Source organism: Lethenteron reissneri, chromosome 16 (genome assembly GCF_015708825.2).
Source record: "Lethenteron reissneri isolate LAM-NWPU_2019-01 chromosome 16, ASM1570882v1, whole genome shotgun sequence".
Classification (NCBI taxonomy): Eukaryota; Metazoa; Chordata; class Hyperoartia; order Petromyzontiformes; family Petromyzontidae; genus Lethenteron; species Lethenteron reissneri.
In genome coordinates, this window is record NC_083794.1 from 11,564,264 (window position 1) to 11,579,714 (window position 15,451).

Consider the following 15,451-nt stretch of genomic DNA (forward strand, 5'->3'; position numbering starts at 1 on the left):
CAAATAAAATTGGCCGACTTGCGACGACGCCGCGCGGTACAGAGAAGAGACGTCGTCGTTCAAAATGTATTCGGAGTCGCGTGGGAGGATGGGTCCCAAATGAAGGCACAATAACAATAGGTTTAACCCTTGGCAATAAAACAGGAAGTGTTAAGATGTCCAAACACCAAGCAGAAACCTTGTGCCAGAGGTCGCAAACGGGTTTTGATTCCGTACCCGGCCGCACCAGGGTCGCAAACGGGTACCTGTGCCCGGCCGTACCCGATTGCGACCTCTGGGATGAAGCCATGTTGCAGGCGCGGGTGGGTTGATTCTAGGAACTTGAATTGTGAGAAGAGACAAGACGTTGGGAAATGAGTGACAAACAGTTACTCACCAGTGACTCACGGTCTACCCGGTCGCACCAGGGTCGCAAACGGGTACCCGTACCCGGGTACGGGTAGCAGTCAAAATGCAAACAAAAAGAGACAACTCTGATAATGATATGCACTGTGCTTGAAATTGATTGGTCCACACCCGAGACGGCTTTTCTTAGAGCAAACATGATCCCTTGTATAAAGGTGTCAGTTTTGGTGCCAGATAAAAGGGTCAAAACCTATTATTATATCTTGCTACTGGCAAAGGAGGTCTCATAATGTAATCTCAACACTTGTTTTATTGCCAGAAAGGGTAAACCTATTATTTTTGTCTTTATACTTTGATACTGGCAAAAAGGTCTCATTTTGAAATCACAATCTTTATTGACATTCAAAAAAAAATGTACATTTAAGTGAATATTGATGTTTCACAAAAGCTCTGCGCTCAAGAAATGGGTTTAAACAAAAATAAAACATCCGGACAGAGTAATAGACAAACTCACATTTGCACAGTTATAGTATGATGACGATGATAAAACAATGCATTAAGTCTTACCCAAAGATGTCAAAACCAGCCCACAGTTTGCCTGTTTGAACAAATTCTGCCGGATAACATTGGTTCCAAAGGCCAGTCGCTTGATGAGTTGAAATACATTATTTCGTGTAGAGGGCCAGACAAATGCAAATTCTGTTATTTTAATCACCATAATTTGTTATCTTGATTAATACTGACAACAGAAAAATGCCAAACAAGGGCACTTAAAGTCTTGGGCAGGATGTGCGCTAAATGGCGGTGGGGTTCATGTAAAGATTTATTGCCTGTTATCGATTGTCTGAGCTACAGTCATCGATTTACCCAGCATGGCCTTTGTCTGATGGAGGGTGTCAGGTTGTATACATCACCTAACATCGCGGGGACGGTGCTCGACTATCATTTTAACCACACTGCGTAATTTTGGGAAGTACATTACATGCTCAATTTACCTTGCCACGTGGAGAACGTTTTAAAATTGCCGAGATGGACAAATGACATCAAGGGCTGTTTCAAGGAGAATGGCTTCCCCTCCCCCACCACAACCACCTCCTCCATGATGATCACGACGGTACATTTATTTATCTTAGTTTGAAATCGCATCAGGATCATACCCACATGAAACACAAAATCATAATTTGCGTTGTGGAGAATATAGGTTATGACGCAGTTAAGGGGCCAAAACGTCACCTTCATATATCTATCTCCATATAAAATTTTTGTATGTACTTTTACACAATGCTTTTAATCAGAATGAGAATATGTATACTGGAGGAAGCCGATTACATATAAAGCTCCTTTTCACAGATGTACAATAGACCCTACGGCCATTTGGAAGTGCATAATATCAGCAGCGTCGATTCAGTACAAGCGAACTCTGGAGCGCTTTCGACATGCAGTGTCTTCATCAGCAGTCAGGCTCGCTTGAATCAATAATGGTGAACTGCCAGGCAAGGACGCCTCTCGCTGCCCTTCAATCTCATAGTCCTACACCACACAGCCCTGCACCACACAGCCCTGCAGCGCACAGCCCTGCACCACATAGCCCTGCACCACACAGCCCTTCAATCTAACAGCCCTGCACCACATATCCCTGCACCACACAGCCCTGCACCACACAGCCCTGCACCACAAAGCCCTTCAATCTAACAGCCCTGCACCACATATCCCTGCACCACACAGCCCTGCACCACACAGCTCTGCACAACCTAGCCCTGCACCACACAGCCCTTCAATCTCACACATCCCTGCACCACACAGCCCTGCACCACACATCCCTGCACCACCTAGCCCTGCACCACACAGCCCTTCAATCTCACACATCCCTGCACCACACAGCCCTGCACCACACAGCCCTGCATCATAAGCCCTGCATTACACAGCCAAGCAGCAGCTGTAGCAGCGACAGCAGCTGCAAGTAGAGAACTGTCGAGGACCAGAGGCGCTGGCTCGAGAGTCAGAAGAGGCTTGAAGGCGACAAGCGGCGACTCGGGCAGAAGCAGTTTGAGGAGCCAACAGCAGCGGCTCCAGGAGCAGCAATCAAGTGCAGCCACCGCAGCGAACAACGGCAGCTGCTGCTGCAGCTCAATGTGTTCAATGAGCATCATCAGCAGGGGCTCCATTGGGAGTAAAAACTCCACGGGGAGAAGAAACAGCAGTTCAAGCAGTATCCACCAGTGCCATGAAGTTGGGCCTGGAATCATAAGCTATAACCTATTTTTTGGTTTACCAGGTAAGGTTCACTGAGTTATATAGCTCTTTTTCAGAAAGCTCAACGAAGTGCCTAATCATGTGGAAATGTATAGCAGCCTAATACTCTAAATGCGTGATGTTGATTTTTTAATGTGGAGGGAAAAACCGAGGCCCTGGAGAAAAATCCACGCGATCACGGGGAGAGAAACACGCAAACTCCAAACACAGCAGGCGTGAGGGTCGGGATCGAACCCCCAACCTCCTGTACACCAGGCGAGGAAGTTAACATTTCCCCACCGTGGTGCCCTTTGACCTATTTTTATTTTACCACGTAAGGTCCACAGCTCTTATTTGTTAATAATAATGACCAAACATTGTGTGCATCTTAGAATAAGGACAAAAACACCAAAGTGAATTTGTCTATGGGGCAGAAAAAACAGTTTTTTGTGCCATTTGCTTTTTAGCAAAGTATTAATACAAATGGGTTTCACACAAATGGTCGAACAGCATATTTCGCCTGGTGGGATAAACTGTGGGTATCCCCCACCAATTCCAAGATGTTTGGCCATCGTGAAAGAGAAGACCAAATATTCTCTGGAGAGGCTCTCCTTAGATTTCTGCAGTGGCGTGAGAAATATCTTACAGGGCTGCACCCTTATCTTAGTAAATAGTCAAGTTCTTCTCAAACTCGACTGTGAAACGATGTGTTCCGAATCTCTGAGTCCATGTGTGTGTGTGTGGCTCATTTTGATGGAAGCATGCAACGTAATTTATTATCGTGGCCTTGTTTTGATAAGCGTTATACCAGATGTATTGTGACCCCGATTGAATTATCTAAAATTTTGTTGTTTTTAAAGGGAGGCTTATTTCAAACATAAATAAATATGCAAAGGGAAAACGTTAGGGGTAAATTAATTTGGGGTCAAGAGATCTTGAGCAGCCTGTACAATAGAACTGTTTTTTAAAACGTGGCCTCATTTCTGTAAGAACTCTATAATTGGGATTGTGCTGCCATCTGCTGGCAGTTTGAGATAAATTACGAGGCCAAACGACACTCATTTTGATTTCAGCTTATTTAAAGGAAACGTTTACGAAACGTGACTGCGACGTTTCTCGGCACGTATTACTAACATATAAACACTGTGACCAAACGTGGCCCCGAGTGGCCAAGTTAACATGATACTCGGTCACCCAATTAGCCGCAATTCAGCATCATAATCTGCTTCACCGCATCACTTCAAGCCGAGTTTCTCTCTCTCTCTCGACGAGTTGATTTGTTACACGGATGCTCCCGTTTTAGACAGTTTCTCCGCTATTTTACACGGGAGATCCGTGGTGATCAACACCAGCAACAACAAAACACATGAATATTGCCTCTCATTGCTGTGAAAAGAAGGGCTATTGCTCCAAACTAAACTAATTTATATTTTTCCAGGCGAGCTCTAAAGTTTCACTTTCTTTCAGAAGCGACCTGGCTAACACAAATGACAGTTCAATGAAGAACTTATATAACCACGTGATCTTTTTATAGCAGCAGTCCTGTAAACAACTGTCCACGCCTTTTTTTTTTGCAGTGTTATTGACGAACTCGTTGCGATTAAAGTTGTTTGTGTTGTGTGCTTGTTAATTTGTGAATCACATCTTCTTGTCGTCGTACGGCTTGCTGATGTCGATCAACGGCTACAATGTCGCATTTAAAGTTGGTCAAAGCCAGTCCAGACAGACAACCTCATCGTGAACAGTCGCGGAGGAATTGAGTGCGTCAACATCATCAGAATGACGTCTCGCACAAAGGCCGAGGTTAAGAAGCCCGGTAGAGGGCCCTCTCACACGTGCGTCTCTGTGGCGCAATCGGTTAGCGCGTTCGGCTGTTAACCGAAAGGTTGGTGGTTCGAGCCCACCCAGGGACGCTGTGTTTTTCTTTCTCTTTCTTCCACCACCTCCAAAAAAATATATTTGTGTTTTTCTTTCTCTTTCTTCCCCCACCTCCAATATATATTTGTAGCGCCGCCCAGTTGCTTGAACCTTGTTGATATTATTATTGGTCTGTGCGGTTTTTCAACTATTTGGACTGAATTCTTTGGCTCTTTCGGGAAAGTCACGTAAAAATTCGTAGACGTGTATCTGGGTGTGCATCTACGCAGTCATCTCAGTCAGCCAACCCCAAGGCACCTGCTGGGTCTGGGTCTGTCCCGAGATCTCCCTGTCAGCGAGCCTTCGACACTTCACGTGGCAGCCTCAGAAGTGCACCTGGCCTGGCACAGGCGAATCGCAGGGTATTGGGTTTGGTGAGTCACGGAACTGTGTTGTGCGATCGCGGATAGGCTGACGCCTCGTGGCCGCGAGTGGTAACTGTTCGCAAAAATGAACCGAAGGTGGATGGTGAGATATCACGAGACACACCGTGGTGGAGTATGGTCAAAACTACCCTGTGATCGACACGGGTACTTCCATCCAGCAGTGGATTGAAAAATCAGTGGGTCATTCCTGTATTTGTTATCAGGATTTACAACAAATGATACAAAAGCACGTTAGGAATGCAAAGTACTGTATCGGAAAGGTCAGCAAATCACGTTAACTAAACTACTTTTTTTAATTCTACCACTGAGCTATCATCTTATTTTTCAGAAGCGACTTGGCCACAAATTATTGCTCAACGTAGTGGCTTATTGTATAAAATAAACTATATATATTTTTATTTTACAAGCTAAGGGCACGCTGAGCAATCATATTATTTTTCAGAAGCGACCTGGCCACAAATGATCGCTCAACCAAGTGGCTTGTCGTAAACTTGGACATTTGTGGCACAGATGAAGCGAACAATGTCGACCAGTGCACAGAACGCACTGGGCGTGCAACAACAGGACTCTGGCCCAACAGCAACAAAGCCCAACGTTAGTTGTTATTTCTCACAAATTGCTGAATTTGTCTGTTATGGGCTACATTCACATTCACAAAAATAAAATATAACTGCATCGAATCGCGACTCAAGTGACAGGTCACCAAAACGCGATATGGCCTATGTGCTTATTAATTATGTCACTCAAAATACAGCTGTTACCTTTCGATTTAAAGCTTTCGTGACTGCAGGGATTCATCTTCTTGGTTCTTTCGGTAAAGTCACGTAGAAGGGAAGTAATAAAATAATAAAAATAAAACATAATAAAATAATTCTCACGACGTTTCGGCCACAACGCAAGCAGCCGTCCTCAGGTGAAGAACAGGTCTGTCGGAAAGACAGCGTCTGAATGAACACCACCAGGCCTGGCAGCGTATATTTAAGCTGGGTTGGAGGGGGAAGAGCGCCTTCACCTGAGGACGGCTGCTTGCGTTGTGGCCGAAGCGTCGTGAGAATTATTTTATTATGTTTTATTTTTATTATTTTATTACCTCCCTTCTACGTGACTTTACCGAAAGAACCGAGAATATGAATCCCTGCAGTCACGAAAGCTTTAAATCGAAATACAGCTGTTAATTGTTAATAATCCATGGGCGAGAGCAGAAATTGGTACCACCTAAGGTAACACAACTTGAGTCGTACCCATGTATTTATAGATCCAGGTCTGAATATGTATTGCACAATATTGACAGCAAAATTCTGAAAACGTGTTTTAACGTATCAAAAGTTGGTTGCAGAGAATTCCGAGGCCACTACCGGATTATTCGACCATACTGGTTAGTGCAGATTGGTGATGGGAGTGTCGGCTGGAGTTACCAGGACTGGTGGCTCAGATAACCGTGGCAGGGAATCGAACTCAGGTTACATAGTTCATAGCGCAGTGTACAAATCACTGCAACACTCTTTCACAAGAGCCTGGCATAATAATAATAAATATATAACGCGTCAGATATGATATTTAAATATCTGACAGGAGATATACGCACACACTACAGAAAAAAATATTCACCTTGCCGAAACCCGGGATTGAACCAGGGACCTTTAGATCTTCAGTCTAACGCTCTCCCAACTGAGCTATTTCGGCTTGTCCCTGGTTCAATCCCGGGTTTCGGTAAGGGGATTATTTTTTTCTGTAGTGTGGGCGTATATCTCCTGTCAGATATTTAAAGATCATATCTGACGCGTTATATATTTATTAATATTTATTATTATCTTGTGAAAGAGTGGTGCAGTGAATTGTACAGGCCGGAATATAACAGTATACAAATCACTGCACCACTCTTTTACAAGATAATAAAAATATATATATAAAACGCGTCAGATATGATCTTTAAATATCTGACAGGAGATATACGCACACACTACAGAAAAAAAATAATACCCTTGCCGAAACCCGGGATTGAACCAGGGACCTTTAGATCTTCAGTCTAACGCTCTCCCAACTGAGCTATTTCGGCTTGTGGCTGACAACAATCAGGATCCCACTTAGACCACTTTCACAAAAGAGTCTTTACAGAGCATTTAAGATCATTTACAGAAACTAAGGGCCACCACCACATCGGTGGGCGCGTTATAACTGCTGACACCCTTTAAATGGCGGTGAAGAGCATGCGAGAGAGGAGCCATTCGGATAACCCTGCCATCATTGACCAATCTCGCAGAGAGTGCTGGAAAAACGACGTGGTGCTGTGATTACAGCATGCAGGCTGCACTTAGGGGCCACAGGTGGTGTCCACGACACGACCGATTTCATTATCCGAAACAGAAGTTTCCCCAATTACCTCCATCACACCCATCACCCTCTATACACGTTTCCCTTTGTTACTCAACGTCAGGTGAGTGCAGTGCGCGTTGACTCGACGAGAAGAATCAACAATCTGGCGCTTCACACCCATTAAGGGAGCTGCAATTGTGCGAGGCTAATCGACTGCTGTGGACACGCAAACACGAAGACAGCTTTTCCTCGCTTTAGACCGGTTCAATCCGGTTATAACCGGTTTAAGCTGGTCTAAATCGGGTTGAACAGGTTCCAACCGGATTAAACCCGATTTGAACCAGTTCAGACCGGATTAAACCGCTATTAAGGTCAGCACTGTGCGTGAAGGGGTATTTAATTCAGGATAATAATCGACTAACGAACACAATTCGTTCCTGGGACCTGTTCGTAAGTCGGAACACTATTGGAAAGTAATACTGGTAGGAACCCACTGGTTCCACCAGCCCACGGGATTATTGTGTCCGTCCGTCCGTCGTGCAGGGAGGGGCTGGGTGGAGAGGGAGGGGAGGGGCTGGGTGGGGAGGGTGGGAGGGGCTGGGTGGGGAGGGGCTGGGTGGGGGGTGGGAGGGGAGGGGCTGGATGGGGAGGGGCTGGTCACCCCGTGGTGCCCTTATAAAACTCAACGTTTAACCTACTCACGCCGGCTTGTGCCCGCCCTCACAGTCGGGCATATTTGCGGAATACACCACGCCGCCGTTGACCCTGGCCATTGACCGAGCAACCCAACGTTCCTACCAGCTCCCTCCGCAGGAATGTGTTTAAATATCCATAGGGTCTGTGTTTTAAAATGTGTTGCGATTGAACGAAAAAGAGACGCATTATTAAACTCATATAAAATAATAAACATTCTACATTTGCGGTTTAATTATGCCAGAACCGGTTTGACCTGGTATAATTCAGTTTTGTCGGAGTCAGCCAGTCTAGCCGTTCTATCCAATCAGATTAACAAATACCGTAATGTATTGTGCTATACTCCCACGTCTATCTATTCTCGCTTTCATCAATTCGCATAGACCAGTGTGAAGTATTGCCAAATAACCCCCACACCGATGCAGCGTTTGGGGGGAGGGAAACCCCCTATCCACAAGCAATGAATGTACAAAAAGGGCTGTACACAACAACATGTTTGAGTGTGGTACAAGTAGTGTATTTGAGGCTTGGGTATGTCGATGCCATGCTCGTGAGGACATTATCCATGGAGATGGAGCGATGGAAACATCTCGTGTGCGGGAGCGAGATGGATTGTTTCCTCGCGTGGCTAAGTGATTGTAACCGCTTCGGGAAAGTAGGCTTCATTTTCTGGTGATAATTATAATTGTAAATACTCTATGGGTCTTTCGGTAAGGTCACGTAGATAAAAAAAAATTCACAACGTTTCGATCGCAACACAAGCAGTCGTCTTCAGGTGAAAAAATACAGCAGGCGGACTGCTGAGGCAGGAAGAAATATATTTCTTTAACGAAAGACCCAAAGATTATGAATTCCTGCAGTCACGAAAGCTTTAAGCCAAGATATAATTGTAAATGTTCTATAACCGAAGCTAGCTGCAGTGAGTACACGGATAACACATTCCTGCGGAGGGAGCTGGTAGGAACACGTTGGGTTGCTCGGTCAATGTCCAGGGTCAACGGCGGCATGGTGTATTCCGCGAATATGCCCGACTGTGAGGGCGGGCACAAGTCGGCGTGAGTAGGTTAAACTTTGAGTTTTATAAGGGCACCACGGGGTGACCAGCCCCTCCCCACCGAGCCCAACCCCTCCCACCCCCGACCCAGCCCCACCCTCCCCACCCAGCCCCTCCCCACCCAGCCCCACCCAGCCCCACCCTCCCCACCCAGCCCCTCCCCACCCTCCCCTCCCCACCCAGCCCCTCCCTCCACACCCAGCCTCTCCCTGCACGACGGACACAATAATCCCCTGTGGGCTGGTGTAACCAGGAGGTTCCTACCAGTATAAGCTGAGAGACTGAATCACCATCCCAGCACGGGAGGGGTGACAGAGGGACGTGATGCGAAGCTGTCTTGCCAGACCTCTGCTACAATTTTAATGTTGCATTTGCTTGCGATTGTTGCATTTGCTTGAGATTGTTGTATCAGGAATATTTGGGATAAGGGATACAATCCGACACCCCATGTGACATTCAATGAACATGTTTGTGATTTTTTTGCCAGGGCATGGGGCTCATTCAATTTTATTTTACTGACCCATCAGCTCCTGTGTACCCTGGCTACCTCTTGAGTGATGCTGCGTTTAATGTAGTCTATATTTTACAGGGAAAGGTACTTTAAAACAAATATACAATATACCGTACAGTACTCTTTCTACCTTTAAATTAAGCGAGTTGGCTTCGACCCACTCCTGTCCACAAATATGTAACGGCCTTTCATTAATCCACTGCTGGATGAAGGCCTTGGTCAGTGCGTGATGGCGACATATGGAGCCGAGGGAGAACAGTTCAGATATAATTTGCCCCACATGTTTATTGTTACGGGAATCGAACTCAGGGATTGCCTAACAAGCTCGATGTGAATTCCTATATCGGAACTAAATGTATCGAAACAGATGAGACGGGTGCATGACTATAGTAGCCGAACACAATAATTCTGCTTTTAAAGACCCCCTGTATGTGTGATATGTTAAGAGCAGTACACACCTTAAAATCTGGCATATTTTCACTTCAATGTGAATTCCACTGTGGCTTGTCAGTCTATAATGGAATGAACCTTGTTTAATGTTCAGCTACAATGCACTTACATCACAACTGCAGCAGCCTGTGTGATGGATGCTTGCCCAAAAGGTGGGATTCATTTTCCTAAGGCTATACGGGGAATAAAAAAAAATAAACCACATACACGCAAAACAAAGATAAAGATGCCCCGTGTAGCCTGAACAGACTGCTGGGGCAAGTGCTGTTAGTGAGCACCTATGAAGGCCGGCACGGCACACGAGGGGGTGGGTGGCCAGCACCACGCCCGGTCGCCTTTGTCTCCCGAGTAGCGATGTTTACACATTGCACCAGGTACTCATTTGAGGCTGAGTCGACCTAGGGGCGGCCCAGGACCGCTTCAGATAATTGTCACCGGTGTTGGCCGTGAGCGGGAATTGAACCCGGGTGGCCAGGTTCGTAACGCAGCGTGGCGCTAACCGCTCCACCACCGCTCCCCACCACACACAGACCCCCCTCACACACAACCCCTCCCACCAGAAAGTCCCCCAACATGGGGGGGTGGTGGTGGTGATGTATAAACAGTAATAGGATTTGTTTAGGAGGCAGAAACTGGAGAGAACTGGTGGTCAGTGGTCTGTCCCTCCGTGTGGCTCTCGGCACAGTTGCTTGGAACGGGTTGTGGGACGAGACTAAGTTGCTGGGGGATAAGGCATCGATCTATTGCTGCTGTGTTGCTCAGACGTGAGACAATTGTTGCTCAGGTTGGCTGGGTGAACCAGCGTCTCCGACGCAAGTGAGGGTAAGTTCTGACTAACCACGCTGCCTTGCACTTCTCTTCACATGCAGCAGCAGCAATGAATTAGCGTCAGGCTTTATAAATAGTGTAGGTAACATTTGTGACTTTAATTAAGACTTTTCTTGTTCTTCGTCTTATTCTTCGCGGAATTTCGCATTAATTTTGGGTTTGCATTGTTGGTCCTCGCTATCAGACGCCAGCCACGCTTACACATTTCTCACCGTATCATAATCATCTATCTCTACCTAGGTTTACCTTTCAACCCACCTCCCTCTCGAAACTTCGTGTTATTAATTACCTTACCAGCGTGAATCCATGCCTTATCTCCGCACGTTCAATCCATCAAAGATGATTCTTGATTAATGGAATACTTTACTGTGCGTATATATAATTACAATATCTGGAAGCATAATTATTCCTAAAATTGTAAAGGTTTATAAAATTGTAATTGAACATATTGTCATATTGCCCGTGGTTTCAAAACAGTTGTTTCAAATTCAAGTTTTTTTTAGTGTGGCAGTCAACTTCTCGCCGATGTCTGCTGTCAAATACATGTTGGTGGCATCATTGGTGCATCTATATGTTAATCAAGACCTGCTTGAGTACACGAGTATTGTCTGTCAGTGGCATCTCAGTGCCTCCCTCAAGGGTATTCCAATTGCAAAAAATAATGGGAACAAACTTGGTCAGAGTCCATCAGCCCATGGGATTTCTACGAGTTTCTCATCAGTTCCAGAAATTGTTGGAATTGGTTTAAAATCCATCTCTTTAAAACAATAGTTTCCTGATTGTGTTGGTCTGAAAAGCCAATGAGCTGATGGAAATATTTGTTTTTGTGTGTAGAGAAATTATGTCTTGTTGTGTATTTTATAAACAGTAATACTCCAAGCAATTAATAATTAGTTTTTTTTTTACTTGTATGGTCTTAATGTATATCAGGGCTGTGTCTGTTGGTCTGCCTGTGCTATAGTTGTGCAACATTGTAGCATTGCACATGGCGAATATAATGCTCCTCTGTATGATAACATTCTGACCTCTTTATAACACCCTGGTAGTATGAGTTTGCGCCTTTCGTACATTATCTTGGATGATGCTGCATGTTGAGTGTTTAATATCATGTTCCTGGGTTTTAGTTCATTGGCATTGGCCGTTATCCAGTTCCTGGTGGGTGGGATGATTTCCTCCCATCGCCATGCAGCTGTGATTCGCTTACTCCTATGTAGTGTTAGTTTATTTTTGATTACTACACAATGAACTTACGTAACTCGTGGCTAATGACCAATTCATCTGATAAGGCCCCAGCCGCATCAGATTTAGAAAGTTAAACAGGCTTTGAGCCCGGTTAGCTTTCGAATAGAAGATTTCGTTTAGAATACCAGGTGTAGTCGGCTTGATTTGCGGGGTGGCCATGTGATGGCAGTACTGTCAAGGAGTGAATCCATCTGTGCGGATCTTTGTGTGCCATCTGCGAACTCTGTTTTTTTGTTTCCCCCCACAAGCCAAACATAACGGAATGGGCCAAACATCGCAATGACGGTCCTCTTGTGAGACTTTCCTGGAAGAAGAACATTATTATTATTGATACTCGAAACGCAAATCTACAAATGATCGCTTGCCAAGCGTTCAGTATTTGTGTGAAATGTCACCCCGGCATGCTATATTCACCGCACAGGGTACAGCAGTACGAGTGTATATATTTTTTTACAAAACAAATTAGCATGACCGTATTAACATGACGGCAGGTTTTCAAAAGTATTTTTAGATGATGGCACGTGGAAGTTACACATCGTATTTTAGTGTTATACACGTGCGGATAAATGATGTAATCAAGAGGAAGATGAGAGCAGGTTGAAGTGCTTTGGAAAAAACTTTAACTGAACAAAAGCAATATACCAATGTGACGAAAGATAACTATTTTTACCAGTTGTGTGTTGTTACCTACAATGACACGTGGATCAGACAAATGGCCACTGACGAAGAATAGTTACCAAAAGCTAAAACATTTGCACAAATAAGCATAGGGTGGCAGTGTGCTCGCAATTATACCGATAGACAGAAACAGGAGCATATGGACTTGAATACATAGGAAGTCAGAGACAGCGTTTTGGCTGTTAGGAAAAGTAAGTGGGCTTAGGTAGGAGGGCTGATGGCCAGAGGTCGAAACTAACCGTGGTGTATAATCCAAAGTAGAGAACACATCAGAGAGTCCCGCCACGGTGGAGATTGAATGATGAAATCAGCTTGTCTGCAGGTTGGCAGATGGATTGTTACAAGGCCGTAGCCATGGAGTCAACATTGGAGTGGGGGACCAAATCTTCCAGGGTGTCTGGGGGTCCCAACCCAGAAAAATATCTAAATCTGAAAATGAATTTCCTGCCTAAAATATCAAAAAAATCACTAGCACATGGGATGGACTTTTTCTTTATTTTTTACAATAATGTCTAATAGTGTATTGTATTAGACTGCTCTGTTTTTACTTTTTTACCATTTATTGTTTCATTGTATGCAATGGCAGAGATTAGGCATTAATAAAGAACAACCATAACCACAATCATATAAACAGAAATCTATGCATTGATTTATATGAAGACAAGTCCAGATATTGTGGCCAAGGTTGATCAAATACTGTAGTTGTTTTTATTTACATAGCACAGCAATTTTTAATAGCAATATATTGGGGGGACATTTTGAGCATATTTGAATATTGGTCGGAGATATCGATCGACGTTCGGTCGTCGCGTTGATGGGACTCGTCGCGCATTTTCACTCGACAGAGTTGGGCCGCGTGAAGGTCTGTCATAGTCCACTCCGTCACCAGCTATCACACAGGACTGCGCTAGGTGGCGACGGCCTGGGAAGGAGACCTTCATCCAGCAGTGGATCGATCGTCGCTGATGAAAATGATGCTTACGGTAATTGTCAGTGTACAGTATTGTAGTTGAGTGCCAGTTGAACTCGGATTTATGGAAGCACCGATAATAAGGCAGTGCAGTCGAACACTTCTAATGCACTCTCACAGACGGAAGTTATACAAAAAGGTTAAGGTCACAATGCTCACTGGCCAGGTGGAAAAAAAACAACTAATTTGATTAGTCACGCATGCATACAGCAAAACTACAAGTCAGCTAATGCTCGCTGGGTCGCGTCAGCGAGGCAGGGGTTTGATGCACAGATTGTTTGCTGGCAGCATGGCTGGCTCTTGCTAAAGTGAGCTGCTGCTCGGCCAAGCACTCGTACAGACATTTACACCAATTGTGTTTACACATCAAACACACGGACAAAACAAACAAACCAGGCATCGGTGCGTTGGTTTATTAAAAGCAGTCAACGCGACACGCGCAAGTTAGACACCACTTGCACCGGAGTCATCGGGTTCAGCCGTGCCGCATTTTTCACAACAGGTAAATTTGAGCGCAGACGCTTCTCTGTAACACAAGGTAAAGGTGCAGCCCTGCAATGGCTTGCTCACGCCACGGCTGGTGGAAGGGGGGCCCACTCGAGGGCGAGCTCTAGAGTGCTTATTCTAGAGCAGTGATTTTCACGAATTTTCACGGGGGGCCACTTTCGCCGATAAGACATCACCAGTGTGAGGGCTGCCACACCGCCTGCATTGTGGCGTCTTCACTACTTGTGTATGGTCGAGGGGTGGGGGGGGGGGGGCACGTCAGGGGCCGCACTAAAGACCACCAGGGGCCAGAGCAGGGGTCCCCAACCACCGGGCTGCGGACTGGTACCGGTCCGTGGCCTGTTAGGAACCGGGCCGCACAGCAGCAGGAGGTGAGAGCGGTGAGTCCGCACGTGGCCCGCTCATGATTTTATTCACCATTTCCGTCCGCGCCTTTTCCCCGCACCGCGCACTTGTCTTTGTCACAGTTTTGGTAAGCCCACAAGCTCTAAACCCCGAGTAGCCACAATGAGTAAAAAACCACAAACGTCGCTGGAGAGCTTTTTTGAAAAGGGGGAAAGACCCAATGATGAACCACCCGCCCCGGTCCGTGAAAAAATTGTCTTCCACGAAACCGGTCCCTGGTGCCAAAAATGTTGGGGACCGCTGCTCGAGAGGGTGTTTGGTGTACTTCTACTATGCCGGCCAAATGTCTTGGAAGAGGCACGAGTATCCATATTTTACCCACTGCCGGATAATTATCCTCGTAGCAAAAGTAGCTACATATTGCTACGGACCCCGCACTTTCAAGGGCCCCGCGCTAAATGCTTTCAAGCAATCAATTCCGGTTCAGTGATTCTGCACTTGCTCTATTACTATAGTACTATACCGCCTTCAATTTTTATCAACGACTGGGTGTTTAAGGTTAGCGATTTGTCGTATTATCTGGCTGTATAGCAAATGAAAAAAATACAATTACTTTACTATGCAAGTAAAAAATTAGTGTTTTCATATTTAAGTGATTTTTTTTAAATTTAGGGCCCCTTTATAACATATGCTACGTAACCCGGCACTGATTTTACCCCACCAGCACGCGACCTGTTCACAGACTCACGGGGATGTTACCCATCCATACTACTGGGTGGATGGAGGTGGGTGGGGGTGGGTGGGATTTTAGGATAATCCCGCACCATTGCTTCAACTGCTCGCCGTTACTCCGTGGCAGCGTGCCCACTCTTTTGTAACAACACCATGGAAACAGTCACTCAGGTCTGGTCCAAGTATGCATGGGCGCTTGCATCCCGTTTTTTTATGTAGACGGATAACCGAGTTTTTCCCCAGCAACG

The 15,451-nt window shown here is 45.6% G+C and overlaps 1 protein-coding gene and 3 non-coding genes across 4 annotated transcripts in view; 2 read left to right on the forward strand and 2 right to left on the reverse strand.

The window, feature by feature from the left end:
* Window positions 1-4,416: 4,416 nt before the first annotated feature.
* TRNAN-GUU (transfer RNA asparagine (anticodon GUU)) lies at window positions 4,417-4,490 on the forward strand. The gene has a single exon. It is a non-coding gene; the product is annotated as a tRNA-Asn (tRNA).
* A 2,000-nt stretch (window positions 4,491-6,490) lies between these two features.
* On the reverse strand, window positions 6,491-6,563 carry TRNAF-GAA (transfer RNA phenylalanine (anticodon GAA)). Its single transcript has one exon. It is a non-coding gene; the product is annotated as a tRNA-Phe (tRNA).
* Window positions 6,564-6,863: 300 nt separating this feature from the next.
* Window positions 6,864-6,936, reverse strand: TRNAF-GAA (transfer RNA phenylalanine (anticodon GAA)). The gene has a single exon. It is a non-coding gene; the product is annotated as a tRNA-Phe (tRNA).
* A 3,613-nt stretch (window positions 6,937-10,549) lies between these two features.
* LOC133342992 (cationic amino acid transporter 2-like) overlaps window positions 10,550-15,451 on the forward strand; it is a 38,395-nt gene continuing 33,493 nt past the window's right edge. The window contains exon 1 of the mRNA XM_061552412.1: window positions 10,550-10,723. The gene's annotated coding sequence lies outside the window, so the exon portion shown is untranslated. The remainder of the gene's footprint in view (window positions 10,724-15,451) is intronic.